General features: G+C 41.1%; 1 protein-coding gene, 1 long non-coding RNA gene and 1 pseudogene across 2 annotated transcripts in view; 1 reads left to right on the forward strand and 2 right to left on the reverse strand.

Moving 5' to 3' along the window:
* Positions 1-9,860, reverse strand: LOC143270241 (uncharacterized). The gene is made up of 3 exons (XR_013047363.1): positions 9,727-9,860; positions 4,476-4,518; positions 1-156 (listed from the first exon to the last, which is right to left on the reverse strand). It is a non-coding gene; the product is annotated as an uncharacterized LOC143270241 (long non-coding RNA).
* Positions 1-12,518, reverse strand: part of LOC143270236 (uncharacterized) — a 285,186-nt gene that overhangs the window by 195,265 nt on the left and 77,403 nt on the right. The gene's annotated exons all lie outside the window — the stretch shown is intronic.
* The window catches only part of LOC143270237 (excitatory amino acid transporter 4-like), a 21,879-nt pseudogene continuing 19,063 nt past the window's right edge, over positions 9,703-12,518 (forward strand).

Below are 12,518 nucleotides of genomic sequence, written 5' to 3' on the forward strand. Positions count from 1 at the left end.
TTAATAAATACAAATAAATTTATAAATCATTTCCATTCAGATAAAAATTTTAAGTCACAGTAATTCTAAAGCTAGGGAACATTATTTTATTCAAATTGAGGTATTTTATGAAATATCCAACATCTTCAGGAAGTTTTCTTCTAATATGGAAGCTACCTGAAATAATGACAAGGTTAATTAATACCTTAATTTTTACTTATGCCACATTCTGAATGCAGGATATTTAGAAAAGATTATTTTTACCAAACTATTACCTACTTTCTTTTTCCAGTTTATGTAACTCACAATAACTCTGGATTTAGTCACATCCCAAGTGGATTTTAAACAAACTTCTTGTCATCAATTGTCATATGTATCCTGATATGTTCAACAACTGGTAAATGTAGTTTGTTTCATGAAATAAAATTTAGTGAGTCCATGGTTCAAAATAAATATTTGCACCGGGCGTGGTGGCACACCCCTTTAATCCCAGCACTCGGGAGGCAGAGCCAGGCAGATTTCTATGAGTTCAAGGCCAGCCTGGGCTACCAAGTGAGCTCCAGGAAAGGTGCAAAGCTACACAGAGAAACCCTGTCTCGAAAAAACCAAAAAAAAAAAAATTTGCTCATATTCTTAAAAAGTATTATATTGGAGTGGAGAGGCAGGAATGGTATAGATGCAGTGGTCATATATGAAGTTCTCAAAAAAATTTAAAATAAAAAACTACTATCTTGCACTGATGAGGCAACATTTTGTCCTTTGTATAGATTCTCACATATCTTAGTAAAACTATATGTTACCTTGTAATACAGTTGTGCTGTGGGATGGTCTGTATGTCAAATCTGTTGCTCTGATTGGTCAATAAATAAAACACTGATTGGCCAGTGGCCAGGCAGGAGGAAGTATAGGCAGGACAAGGAGGAGAAGAATTCTGGGAAGTGGAAGACTGAGTCAGAGAAACTGCCAGCCACCACCATGACAAACCGCATGTGAAGACACTGGTAAGCCACAAGCCACGTGGCAAGGTATAGAGTTATAGAAATGGATTAATTTAAGCTATAAGAACAGTTAGCAAGAAGCCTGCCACAGCCATACAGTTTGTAAGCAAAAAAAAAAAAAAGAAAAGAAATCATTGGCCAGAAATGTAAATAATCCACTATATGGATGATATTTTGATAGCTGGAAAAGATGGTGGCAAGGTTTTAAAATGTTATGATGAACTTAATAATGCCTTGCAAAGTAAGGGACTGGAGGTAGCACTTGATAAAGTTCAGCTAAAGGTTCTATATACTTATCATGGATTCCAAATGATGGCATCTAAAATTTCCTCTCAGAAATTAGAGTTAAGATTAGGTAAATTTAAAACCTTAAATGATTTTTAAAAACTTCTTGGAGATATTAATTGACTTATCCCATATTTGAATCTCAGTAAGAGTGATGTAAAAACTCTTTATGATATATTACCTGGAAATGCTAATGCCATGTCTCCCTGTGAGCTTACTCTGGCAGGGAGAAAAGCATTTCAAATCATAGAACAAGCCATACGATCACAAGCTGCCACATTTATGGATTATGATAAACTTTTGAAATTTATTATATGTAGAACAGTTCTTTCATCAACTGCTGTTTTTTGGCAGACTGCACCTTTAATGTGGATGCATCTCCCGGCCACACATAAAAGGGACATTGGACCATATTATGAGGCTGTATCTCATCTTATAATTTTAGGGAGAGAACAAGGAAGGTGCTATTTTGGTAGAGAACCAGATGTTATTATACAACCTTATACCAAAGAACAAATTGATTGGCTTATGCAAACTACTGAATTCTGGCCTATTGCCTTGGCCTCATATTTGGGAATCTTAGATAATCATTACCCTCCAGATAAACTTATTGATTTTGCCAATAAGCATGAATTTGTATTTTCTATGTGACATCATTTGTTCCCTTGAGGTATGCCCTATTGATATTCACTGATGGCTCCTCAACAGGCACCAATGCTTTTGCTTATAATTATGAAGTAGTACAATTTACTACAAATGGCTCCTTTGCATAAATAACAGAGCTACATGCTGTCATTGCTGTTTTTCAGCATTTTCTGATCAATTTCTTAATATCCATACAGATAGTGCTTACATTACACACTCTGTGACTTTGCTGGAAACTGCCAGTCAAAATAAAAATGTTGCCAACACTGGGGATTTGTTTAGGAAATTACAAACACTTATTGAAAGGAGAACTTGTCCTTTCTTCATAAGGCACTTATGTGCTTATTCTGGACACCCAGGGCCTTTGGCTGAGGGAAATCAGAAAGCTCAACCAGCTGCTTGCCCATGATCCTCTAATGCACCAAAATTGGAAAGTTTTTAAAGATTTATTTGTGTGTGTGTGTGTGTGTGTGTGTGTGTGTGTGTGTGTATGCCTTTTTCTGATTGTTTAATTGGAATGATTTGGACATTTCACCATATATATGTATTTCATATATATTTATGTATTTTGCATTTATACATGAAATATATGCATTTATCGTATATAATGAATCATATATGAATATATATACATGTTTCATATGTGTTTTATATATCATATTTATATGACATATCTGCATGTATATATTTCAAATTTCCATAAAGACTTATAGCATATTGTCCTGTTGTACAGCAGCTTCCTCTAAATTGAAAAATTCACTCATGTAGGGAGCTGGAAAATTCATGAAATTCAGGAAGTAAACATACTTCCCATTTGAGAAATCTGAAGCTTACAAGATTTGTGAAGTCCCTTCCCTGTCTTTATAAAAACATTAGATAAATGGAGGAGACTCTGACCTGCCAAACTGCCTAGAGGAGATTTTGGACCTGGTGAGCTGCTTGCAAATTGCACAGAGAGCTCATCCAGGAATACAGCTTTCAACACTTGCCACCCACGCTGGGATGGACTTTTCTGGTGATGCAACTGCTTTTGAGTCACGCCTGCTCCTGTAAGTAACCCCTCACCTACACTCCAATTAAAAAGCCTGCCAAGAAGTCATTAGCTCACCAAATTGGTGCAATCATGACTTTGGTCTCTCATTGGGTGACAGACCTGTGTGTTTTATCTTCCCAGAAAAAGTTTAGATACAACTCCTCAACATGTATAAATTCCATGTCCATAGATACAAGCAACCATGGATTGAAAATGCTGGAAAAAACCATTTGTGTAGTGAACACATGCAGATCTTTGGTTGTCATTAGTTTCTAAACCAGCAGTTCTCAATCTGTTGGTCATGGCTGTCAGAAAACACGTATTTCGTATCATCTTAGGAACTGTGACACCACTCAGTGGCAAAATTACAGTTACGAAGTAGCAACAATAATACTGTTATAGTTGTGGCTCACCACAACATGAGGAACTGCATTGCAGAGCCACAGCGTTAGGAAGGTTGAGAACCACTGCTCTAAATGGTTCTAATGCAGAACAGCTGTCTGCAGATCATTTACGTGTGTTAGCTGTCCTGCATCACCTAGACGTGATCTAGAGGTCATCTGCAAATTCTACCCTAGATAGAAGAGACTTGAGCAGCAAAGATTTTGTGTACAATCTTTGTTAATGCCAAAGAATAGTACAATTTTTTTGTATCTCTATTTTAAATTTCTTAATAAAACTTATAACTAAAGAAATGAATAATTGTGCCAGCAAGACAGCTCACAGCAGGTCAAAGAATTTCCTGAGCATAGGCCTGATGATCTGAGTTAGATCTTCAGACCCATAGTGGGAGGAGAGAACCAAGCCCCAAAAGTTGTCAAAAGTTGAGCTCCACACCCACACCTGACATGCATTCACACACACACACACACACACACACACACACACACACACATATACACACACACACATATACACACACACACATACACACATACACACACACACTGAAAATAATATCGATAATGATAATAATAATAATAATAAAAGAAATTAGTAACTGACATTTGCCTAATATAAACAAGTCCTGGGGTTCATCCTCTTCACCAAAGAAAAGAAATGAGTAACCGAATAGTGAGGATGTTAAAAACCAAGCATAGAAAATGGATATATAGTCTGCATCTTTATGTCTAGCCATCAATAAAGGGGTTGCTATGCACCTCCTGCTGGCCAAAATCATTCCACTACTTGCTTCTGTAAATACAGTTTTATAGGAAAGTATAAGTCCTCTTCACATGTTGCCTGTGGCTGCTTTTCTACTATGAACCCCAAGCTGATGCTCAGACAGATTTTTAGCACATCTGTGATCAGAAGTCTCAGAACCTCTACCCCAGCATCCTAGCCTCCATGAGTTCCATAACCTGGCCACCCTTTGCATCACCATCATAGCCATGGGCAGTACACATATTCTCCCAGAATCCTCTCCAAGGTCCCCTGACTCAGGCCCTTCTTCCCACCCTTCTCCTTGGGAAGTAAGCTCCCTCCACCCTCCACCCTCCACCCCTCCTTCATTAAACCATGGGCTTCCTCCTAACCTGTTTGAAGCAGCTCTCCACAAGGTTAGGTGGAAACATATTTCTGCACAAAAACATCAGAGAAGGGAAAGTGGTTAGAGTTTGGGAGTGAGCCAAAGGTCATTCCTGCACTGATAGCCATGGAAACAGTAGCAGCAGGCAATGTAGAAATGCATGGTGTGGGCCCAGTGTTGAGCAAAGTACCTGCCCTCCATCATCTGACATAAATCCTGCAATGACCCTAGAAGTAAACACTGTAAACATCTCTAGCTTCCACAGGAGGTAACCGAAGGCCAGAGGAGATCGCCCAGACCCATAGAGCTGCTCAGAGGTGCAGATGTACTTACCATGGATTGATTATAGTTAGGCGGCTCCCAAAGTCATGGAATCTGATTGCCATAACGGTGATGGTGGAGCCTTGGACTAAAGAAGTTTACAGAGTAATAGGAAGTGGCCTTGTTTTTGATATGCTTACTCTGGATAACCATCATGTGCTCTTTGCCTGTTAGGATGCAGCTAGAAGGTCCTCACTAGATGCTTGTGCAAAGATTCTTTTGGGCCCTGTATAACCTTTGTAAATGACTCAGTTTTCTTTCCTGATTCCTCAACTCTGTCCCATGCATTCAAGGCTACCATTTGACATAGAATTAAGGGTTAGATATCATATAAACATTGTGTTTGTACTACAGCATATTGGCCTTCTCCAACAAGCTGATCCTGGAAGACTTGTATTCCTTTATCCCTCCATTGTTTTTCTATGTTTTTAGCCTCTTCCGTGAACCACATTTGCCACTGGAGCCATTGACCAGGTTCCAGAACAGCCTGTGCCATTTCCTGCCAGTCCTGTGGTTTAATCCTATTATATGTTCACCAGGAGTTTAACATTTGCTTTACATATGGGGAATGCATGCCATAAGATACTATTGCTTCCTTAAACCTTCATAAATCTAACATTTCCATTGGAGTCCAAATATTTTGTGTATTCACTTGATCAGGTAACTGCTGTACAGTTACTGTATAAATTAAGGTTGATTGTGTGAAAACAGGCATTCTTTCTGTAACCTTATGATCCAATCTTGAAACAACTTCACTGTTACTTTCTTCTCGCTGAATTTGAATTTCTCTATAATTCATTTTAACAGGTTTAACAGGTTTTTCTAAAACTTTTATCCTGGCACTTAAATTGACTATCTTTTTAAATATTAAAATAGCATAAGAAAAGCAATAAAGTGCATCATTCGATCAATATTAATCTTCTTGTATAGTTGTTCCATTGTCAGACTGCCTAAAATTTCAAACAATGCCCAATTTTCTTCCAGTGTACACATAAAACCCATTTTTTTGTGTGTGTGTGGAAAAATTGTATAAAGGATTAGAAGACAGGGGTTCAATATTCCAGGCTAATGGGGATGAAAGTGCTAAGAAACTTGATCTGGCATCATGGTTTGCCTTCTTGTTCTGAAAGGTTTCACTGTACTCTGTGAGTGTGAGCAGTTATCACATGTCCAGTGAGACAAAAGGAAAGAATTAACATAGTGAAAATCACAGCTGTATACATTTACAGTGATCTAGGCAGGCATGGTGAAGGTGTGGTACATAGACTTGCATTTGAGTTCAACCCTGTACCTTTTGGATTTCTGCTTATTTATTGAATTGTTTTTAATGGTTAATTACTCCCTGCTGGACCTTCTCTCCCTTTAGTTCTAGGATGGGACTCAGGGCCTCTTGTACACTTGATGAAAGCTCTACTCCTGAGCCATGCCCTCTTACTCCATCACTCATGTATGCTTTTACTAGCCTACAGTCAGCCTTTAAAAAAAATCACATTTATTCAGTGTGTGTATGTGTGTGTGTGAGAGAGAGAGTGTGTGTGTGTGTGTGTGAGTGTGTACAAAGTAGTCAGAGGACAATCTGTGGGAGTTAGTTCTCTCCTTTCATCGTGTGGGGCCAGGACTAAATTCAGGCCATCCAGCTTGGCAGCAATCCTCTTTACCCATCAAACCACCTTGTCCTCCCCACCCCCACTTCTGCAAATAGTTTGTTTTGTGAACTCCTTTCCAGCAACTCACCTTTGCCACCGCAGCTTGAAAGCACCTGCAGAACTACACAGTGAATAAATGCAGCTGTGTGCTAACACCATGATTAAAAAATGCCAACAACACAGATATCAGGCCATATTTGATTCACAGACTAAAATGTCAACTCCCACACAATCTTGTTGTTTCTGGGTCTTAGAGAATTTGTTCCAGACACACCCCCCATCCTAGGTAGACTCCAAACCCCTTGTATTTCTAAAGTCTTTTACATAAAATGGCATCATATTTGCACAAAACACATTCCTGTCTTCTTTCATTTTTAACTCATCTCTATATTACGTTTAACACCTAGCACAGTGGGTAAAGGAGCTTGTCACCAAACTTGAAGTCCTGTGTTCAATCTCTGGGACTTACATGGTAGAGGAGAGAATGGACGCCAAAAAAGTTGTCCTCTGACCACACACATGCAGTAATAAATACAAGAATAACTCCACCTACCACAACTCCAATACTCTGCATATACTTGCAATGCTATATTGTTTAGGGAATAAGAAGAAAAGTCTGTTTGTGCCCAGTACAGATGCAAATTGAACAACTTTTTATCAATTGATTGATCGATTTTTGGTGCTGAGAATTAAATCCAAGCCTTTGCACATTCTAAACTCACACTACCACTGATTTTTTTAAAAAAGATTTATTTTGAGGATGGAGAGATGGCTCAACATTTAAGAGTGCCTGTTGCTCTCACAGAGAACCCAGATTCTGCTCCCAGCACCCACAGGGCTGCTCACAACTCCCTGTAGCTCTTGTTCCAGAGGATCCAAGGCCCCTTTCTGGACTCCATGGTCACAGCACACACAGTGCACATATATACATGGAGTCAAACACTCACACACATAAAATAGAAATTATTTTTATCTTTTTAATTATGTGTATTCACATGTGGCTATGTGCACTTGAGTTCAGGTGACTGCAGAGACAGAAGAAAGAGTTGGACCCTCTGGTTCTGAGCCACCTGACCTGGTCCTTTCAAAGAACAGCAAGCATTGTTAACCTCTGAACCATCTCTCCAGCCTTACCATAGAGTTTTAAAAAGTATTCCTTGGTAGTTTCATATATGAGCACATGTATATTTAGATCATGTCTAACTCTCTTCTTTTTTCTCTTCAACTCTTCTTGACTCCTCCTAACTCCTTTTAACTTCATGTTGCTACCTCCTCCTCTTTATCCACGGAGTCCATTTAGTGCTGCCCACCAACCACTGGAGCATGGGCAACCTATCATGGGCCACACTACTGTCAAGAGCTCTTGAAGCTAGATGTGAGCTGATTGATTGACTTTCTGATACGGGGTGTTTCTACTCAACTCAGGCTGGCCTTGAACTCCTGCTTCTTCTGTCTCAGCCTCCTAAATGCCGAGATAATTGGAGTGCAGCTCTAGGCTTGACTAACTGAACACTTTATATCCAGTGTTGGTTTTATTGAGGAGGTTGATTTGTGGATCTGCAGAGCCAGCTGCTGGACTGTAGGAAAGAGACAAGTGTTCAGGATCCTGACTGGTTTGGACTCTGTTGAATGCTCTTGGGATTTTAGGTGATTTCAAGTTATCATTTAGTAACTAGGAACTTGATGTCCCAGAGAAGAGAGAGAGACTGCTCATCTTCTGTGCTGTCCTGTGTCTGTGAGTGTTCAGAGCAAAGTGAGAAGCAACACTGAGGCTTCAGAGGACCAGTTCATTTGGAGCAAAATCCTGAAAGGGGCTTCGCACTGAGAAGGAGTTGCAGGATGCAGGGCATGGAAAGCCTAGTCAGGCAACTTGTCTTTTGGAAGCAGGTGGAGAACTCAGACAGATACAGAGGGCAGCCATCTTAGAAGACAGCCACGTGGGTAGTAGCATCCAAACAATGCTGGAACAGTTCAACATGGTGGTGCATGCCTGCAATCCCAGCTACTTGGGAAGCTGAGGGGATCAGTACTGAGAACTGAACTTGGGGCCTTGAACATAGTAGGCAAGTACTCTACCACTGAGCTATATAGTCTGTCCCTCTTTACATGAGAATTTTATTTTCGGTTTTGGTGTGTGTGTGTGTGTGTGTGTGTGTGTGTGTGTGTGTGTGTGTGTGTGTGTGTTTGTACATGTGAGTGCAGGTGCCAATGAGGCCAGCAGGGCGCATAGCAGTTCTGAGCTGCCTGATGTGGGTGCTGGGAATGGAACTCTGGTCCTCTACAGAAGCAATATGCACCCTCAATCACTGAGCCATCTCCCACCCCTTGCCCAGTAGCTCTCTTTTTAACTTTTTATTTTAAGACAGGGTCCTACTAAGTTGCAGGTGCTGGTCCTGATCTTGTAAACAGCCTTCCACCACCATCCTCTAGAGTAGCTGATATTACAGGGCTGTCAACGGCTGGGTCAAAAGCCACGGTTTCTAAGCTGTTTGGTAACTTCCAAATGTTTGGCTGCTAAACAGATTGGCAGGTTTTATATTCACGAGCATTTTATTTAATTCATGGAAAACACATCATCCCGTTTTGGATATCTTAGCAAAAATAAGTAAGTTAATAAGAAAAAATAAATACGGACATAGGTTAAAAAAAAGGGGGGGGCACAAAGTCTGAGGTCTCACCCCAAAAGAGGGTCATGAACCTCAAGCTGGGACTAGAAGTGTCATCATTTCTTTCCCAGTGACCCCTCCCTTACAGCATTACTGTCCTGGTCACGCACACTGGGCAGCCACATTAGTTGCGTACCACTGTTTCCCAGGCACCTGCTGATTTTGTCCTTGTGAAAAGTCGACTATGGGCGTCTTAGGGCTGGACACCCAACTACTGTGGATAGGGGGACTAGCCTAAAGTGCCCTTTCAAGAGCTCTTATGCAATGGGTATTCAGCAAAGGCCTGGCACTTTAGTTTGAGAGCTGCAGCAGCTCCCAGTTGCTTGAGATGATCTCAGTGAAGGAGGCTGGAGGCAGAAAACCTGAAAGGTGTGCAGTATTTTGTGTGTTTTGTTTGTGTGTGTGTGTTTGTTTGTTTGTTTTTCTACCCTGTCTCTAACCACCCTCTCTAGTGTTTGGGTCCGAAGACCTTAACCTTTTGCTGCTGGGATTAAAAACTGTATCTCATCCAGGGCAGGCTCTCAGTAGTCTCCACATGGGCATCGCCCCTCCCCTGACTTCTGAGCTGCAAGTGCCTGCCCCTCCACCTTACCCACTCCTTTCCTGGAATCCTCCCTCACCAGACCTGGTCTCCTCTGTCCCCAGAGAGAGGTGATGAGCAGCCATGGCAACAGTCTGTTCCTGAGGCAGAGCAGCCAGCACCTGGGTGGTGTGGGCTCTCCTGGTGACCTCAGGACAGTTGGCAGCAGAGAGCACTGCGCATGCGCATGCGCCTGCAGTCCATGATCAGAGAGCATGTGTGGCGCTTTCTGCGCAGAAATGCCTTCATCTTGCTCACGGTCAGCGCTGTGATCATTGGTGAGCTCTGCTTCTGGGAGGCGGGACTTCTATTAACTACCCACCCTCTCTGGTGCACTCATCGCACAATCCCTTAGCCCATCAGAGGACTCAGGTAGAGAGGGCACATACATGCACAAAAACAGCTGTATGAACACGATGTGATGTCACATGTGTGGGTATGGGCATCCGCAAGTACACTGAACAGACATGCACTTTACGACTACACACAGAGAAGGATAAATATATCTTACATATGAATATATCTTACATATCTTAATTGAGAAGTGCAGTCACATAAACTGTGCTAACGTTCATAAAAAGATGCAGCTATCCATCATACTCTTAAGAGACTGGTTCTGCAAACACTACCCCATTTTATTTAAGGAACTTGATTGTCTATTGGTTTGGATGTCCACAAGCATTTGTTATCTGTGGATGCTCAAGTCCCTTAAATAAAATGGGGTAGTGTTTGCCAGATCTGTGGCTATCTTGGTCTCTAGGTTATTTGTAACACCCAAAGCAATGTAACTGCTAGGTAAATAGTTGTTATACTGTATTGTCTAGGAAATATTGATAAGAGAAAAAAATCTCTACACGTTCAACAGACACAACTTAAGGAATTATGAGGTTGTATAAAATAATGGGTTCCTCATGACATCTTCATATCTGTATACAATGTGCTTTGATCATATTCTTTTTCCTTTACCCCCTCTTACCTAGTCACCCTCTGCTGGTTCCTTTTCTCTCCCCAAATAGCCCCTTTTCTGCTTTCCACAGATAATTTCCCCCTAAAAATTTCCATGTGTACTTGATTATTTAGACAGTATGGATTCCAAGGATACCACAGCCAGCTGTCTTGGACTTTGTGAATACTTTCACACACTCATCTATGCATTTACATCTACATGCTTAGAAGCCCAATTTCATATGCACTTCCATATTTGAAAGTGGTAGCATAGAGCTGGAGTGATGATTCAGTGGTTAAGAGCACTGGTTGTTCTTCCAGAGGTACTGAGTTCAATTCCCACATAGTGGCTCACAACCATCTGTAATGAGGTCTGGTACCTTCTTCTGGCCCACAGGAGAACACTGTATGCATAATCTGAAAAAAAAAGAAAATGATAACACAGAAAAAAGAGTCATACTTATAGACACACCCAAGAAATGCATGTGCATATCTTTATATATGATCCTATGTACATATGAATGTGCACACACACCTATGCACACACAAATGCATACAATGCATATATATATATATATATATATATATATATATATATCCATGTGCACACAACTACATGCACACATTCATTCATACAAATTCTCATCATGCACACACATATATATGCCCATGCTCACACAAATGTACACATACTTACACACATGCACATACATACCCATATATACATCTTTTTATACATGCCCATTCATTCACAAACACCCACATTTGTATATAACACAAGCACACACACACACATACACATACCCATGCACAAATGTATCCATGCACACACAAATCCATGTAATACCCATGTACACAAATGCACCTCCTAGAATAGTCACTGCTCACCTTACTATACTCTTTTAGAGATGGATGGACAGTTCTTGGGGTTGAGATTCATAGTTCATTCCATGAACCTTTCCTGGCATTGCCTTGTGCCCACACCAGCTCTTCTACCACCAGATCAAGTACTTCTCTTTTCCTGGTGAGCTGCTCATGAGGATGCTGCAGATGCTGGTACTCCCCCTCATCGTCTCCAGCCTTGTCCCAGGTGAGACCCCAAGCCACTGTGCATCTACAGGACCCATTCCAAGCCCACACTTGAGAAAAGAGCCAGGGCTTCCCCACCAATGGGGGCCCTTTCCAAACACATCAACTCAAGCTGTGCCCAGATCTTGCTTCAGTCTTGCTGTCACAGGATCCTTGTGTCCCAATAACTTCCTTGTACTTGTTGTTGAAGGTAAAATCCCATCCTGCCAGAGCTCTGGTCTCTCCAGGGGGGGAAGAAAGGCTTTGGAGGGTCAGGGGAGTTAGCTTGGATATGGGGTAGATGATAAATGGAATGTGGTTGAACATGGAGGAAGTGAGTGGGATGGAGGTGCCAGGATGGAGGGTGGAGGAAGGAAAGGAGCTTTGATGTGTTATGTAGCACCTTTTCTTCTGGATAGTAGTTGTTTTCGCTTCAGGGCCATCGGATCTTCATTTTATGGTTCACCTTTGATGCTGGAGTAGAAGAGCATGTATAGGCATTATGTCAGCAAGTGTGCATGACTGTTGCCCTGGTTTCATTTATGTTGTTACAATAAAATATTTGACACAAAACAACTTAGGGGAGAAAGGGTTTATTTTAGCTCACAGTTCCAGGTTAGAGTCTATCACTCAGGGAAGACAACATAGGAACTTGAAGCAGTTCATCATAACCCATCCACAACCAAGAGCAGAGAGAAAATAAATGGACACATGCTTATTTGTATCAAGTTACATCTCTACATGTATACAGTCCAGAATCCCTTTCCTAGGGAATGGTGCTACACACAATGATTGTCCTTCCTCCTTCAATGTAATCTGGACCC

Source organism: Peromyscus maniculatus, chromosome 22 (assembly GCF_049852395.1).
Source record: "Peromyscus maniculatus bairdii isolate BWxNUB_F1_BW_parent chromosome 22, HU_Pman_BW_mat_3.1, whole genome shotgun sequence".
Taxonomy (NCBI): Eukaryota; Metazoa; Chordata; class Mammalia; order Rodentia; family Cricetidae; genus Peromyscus; species Peromyscus maniculatus.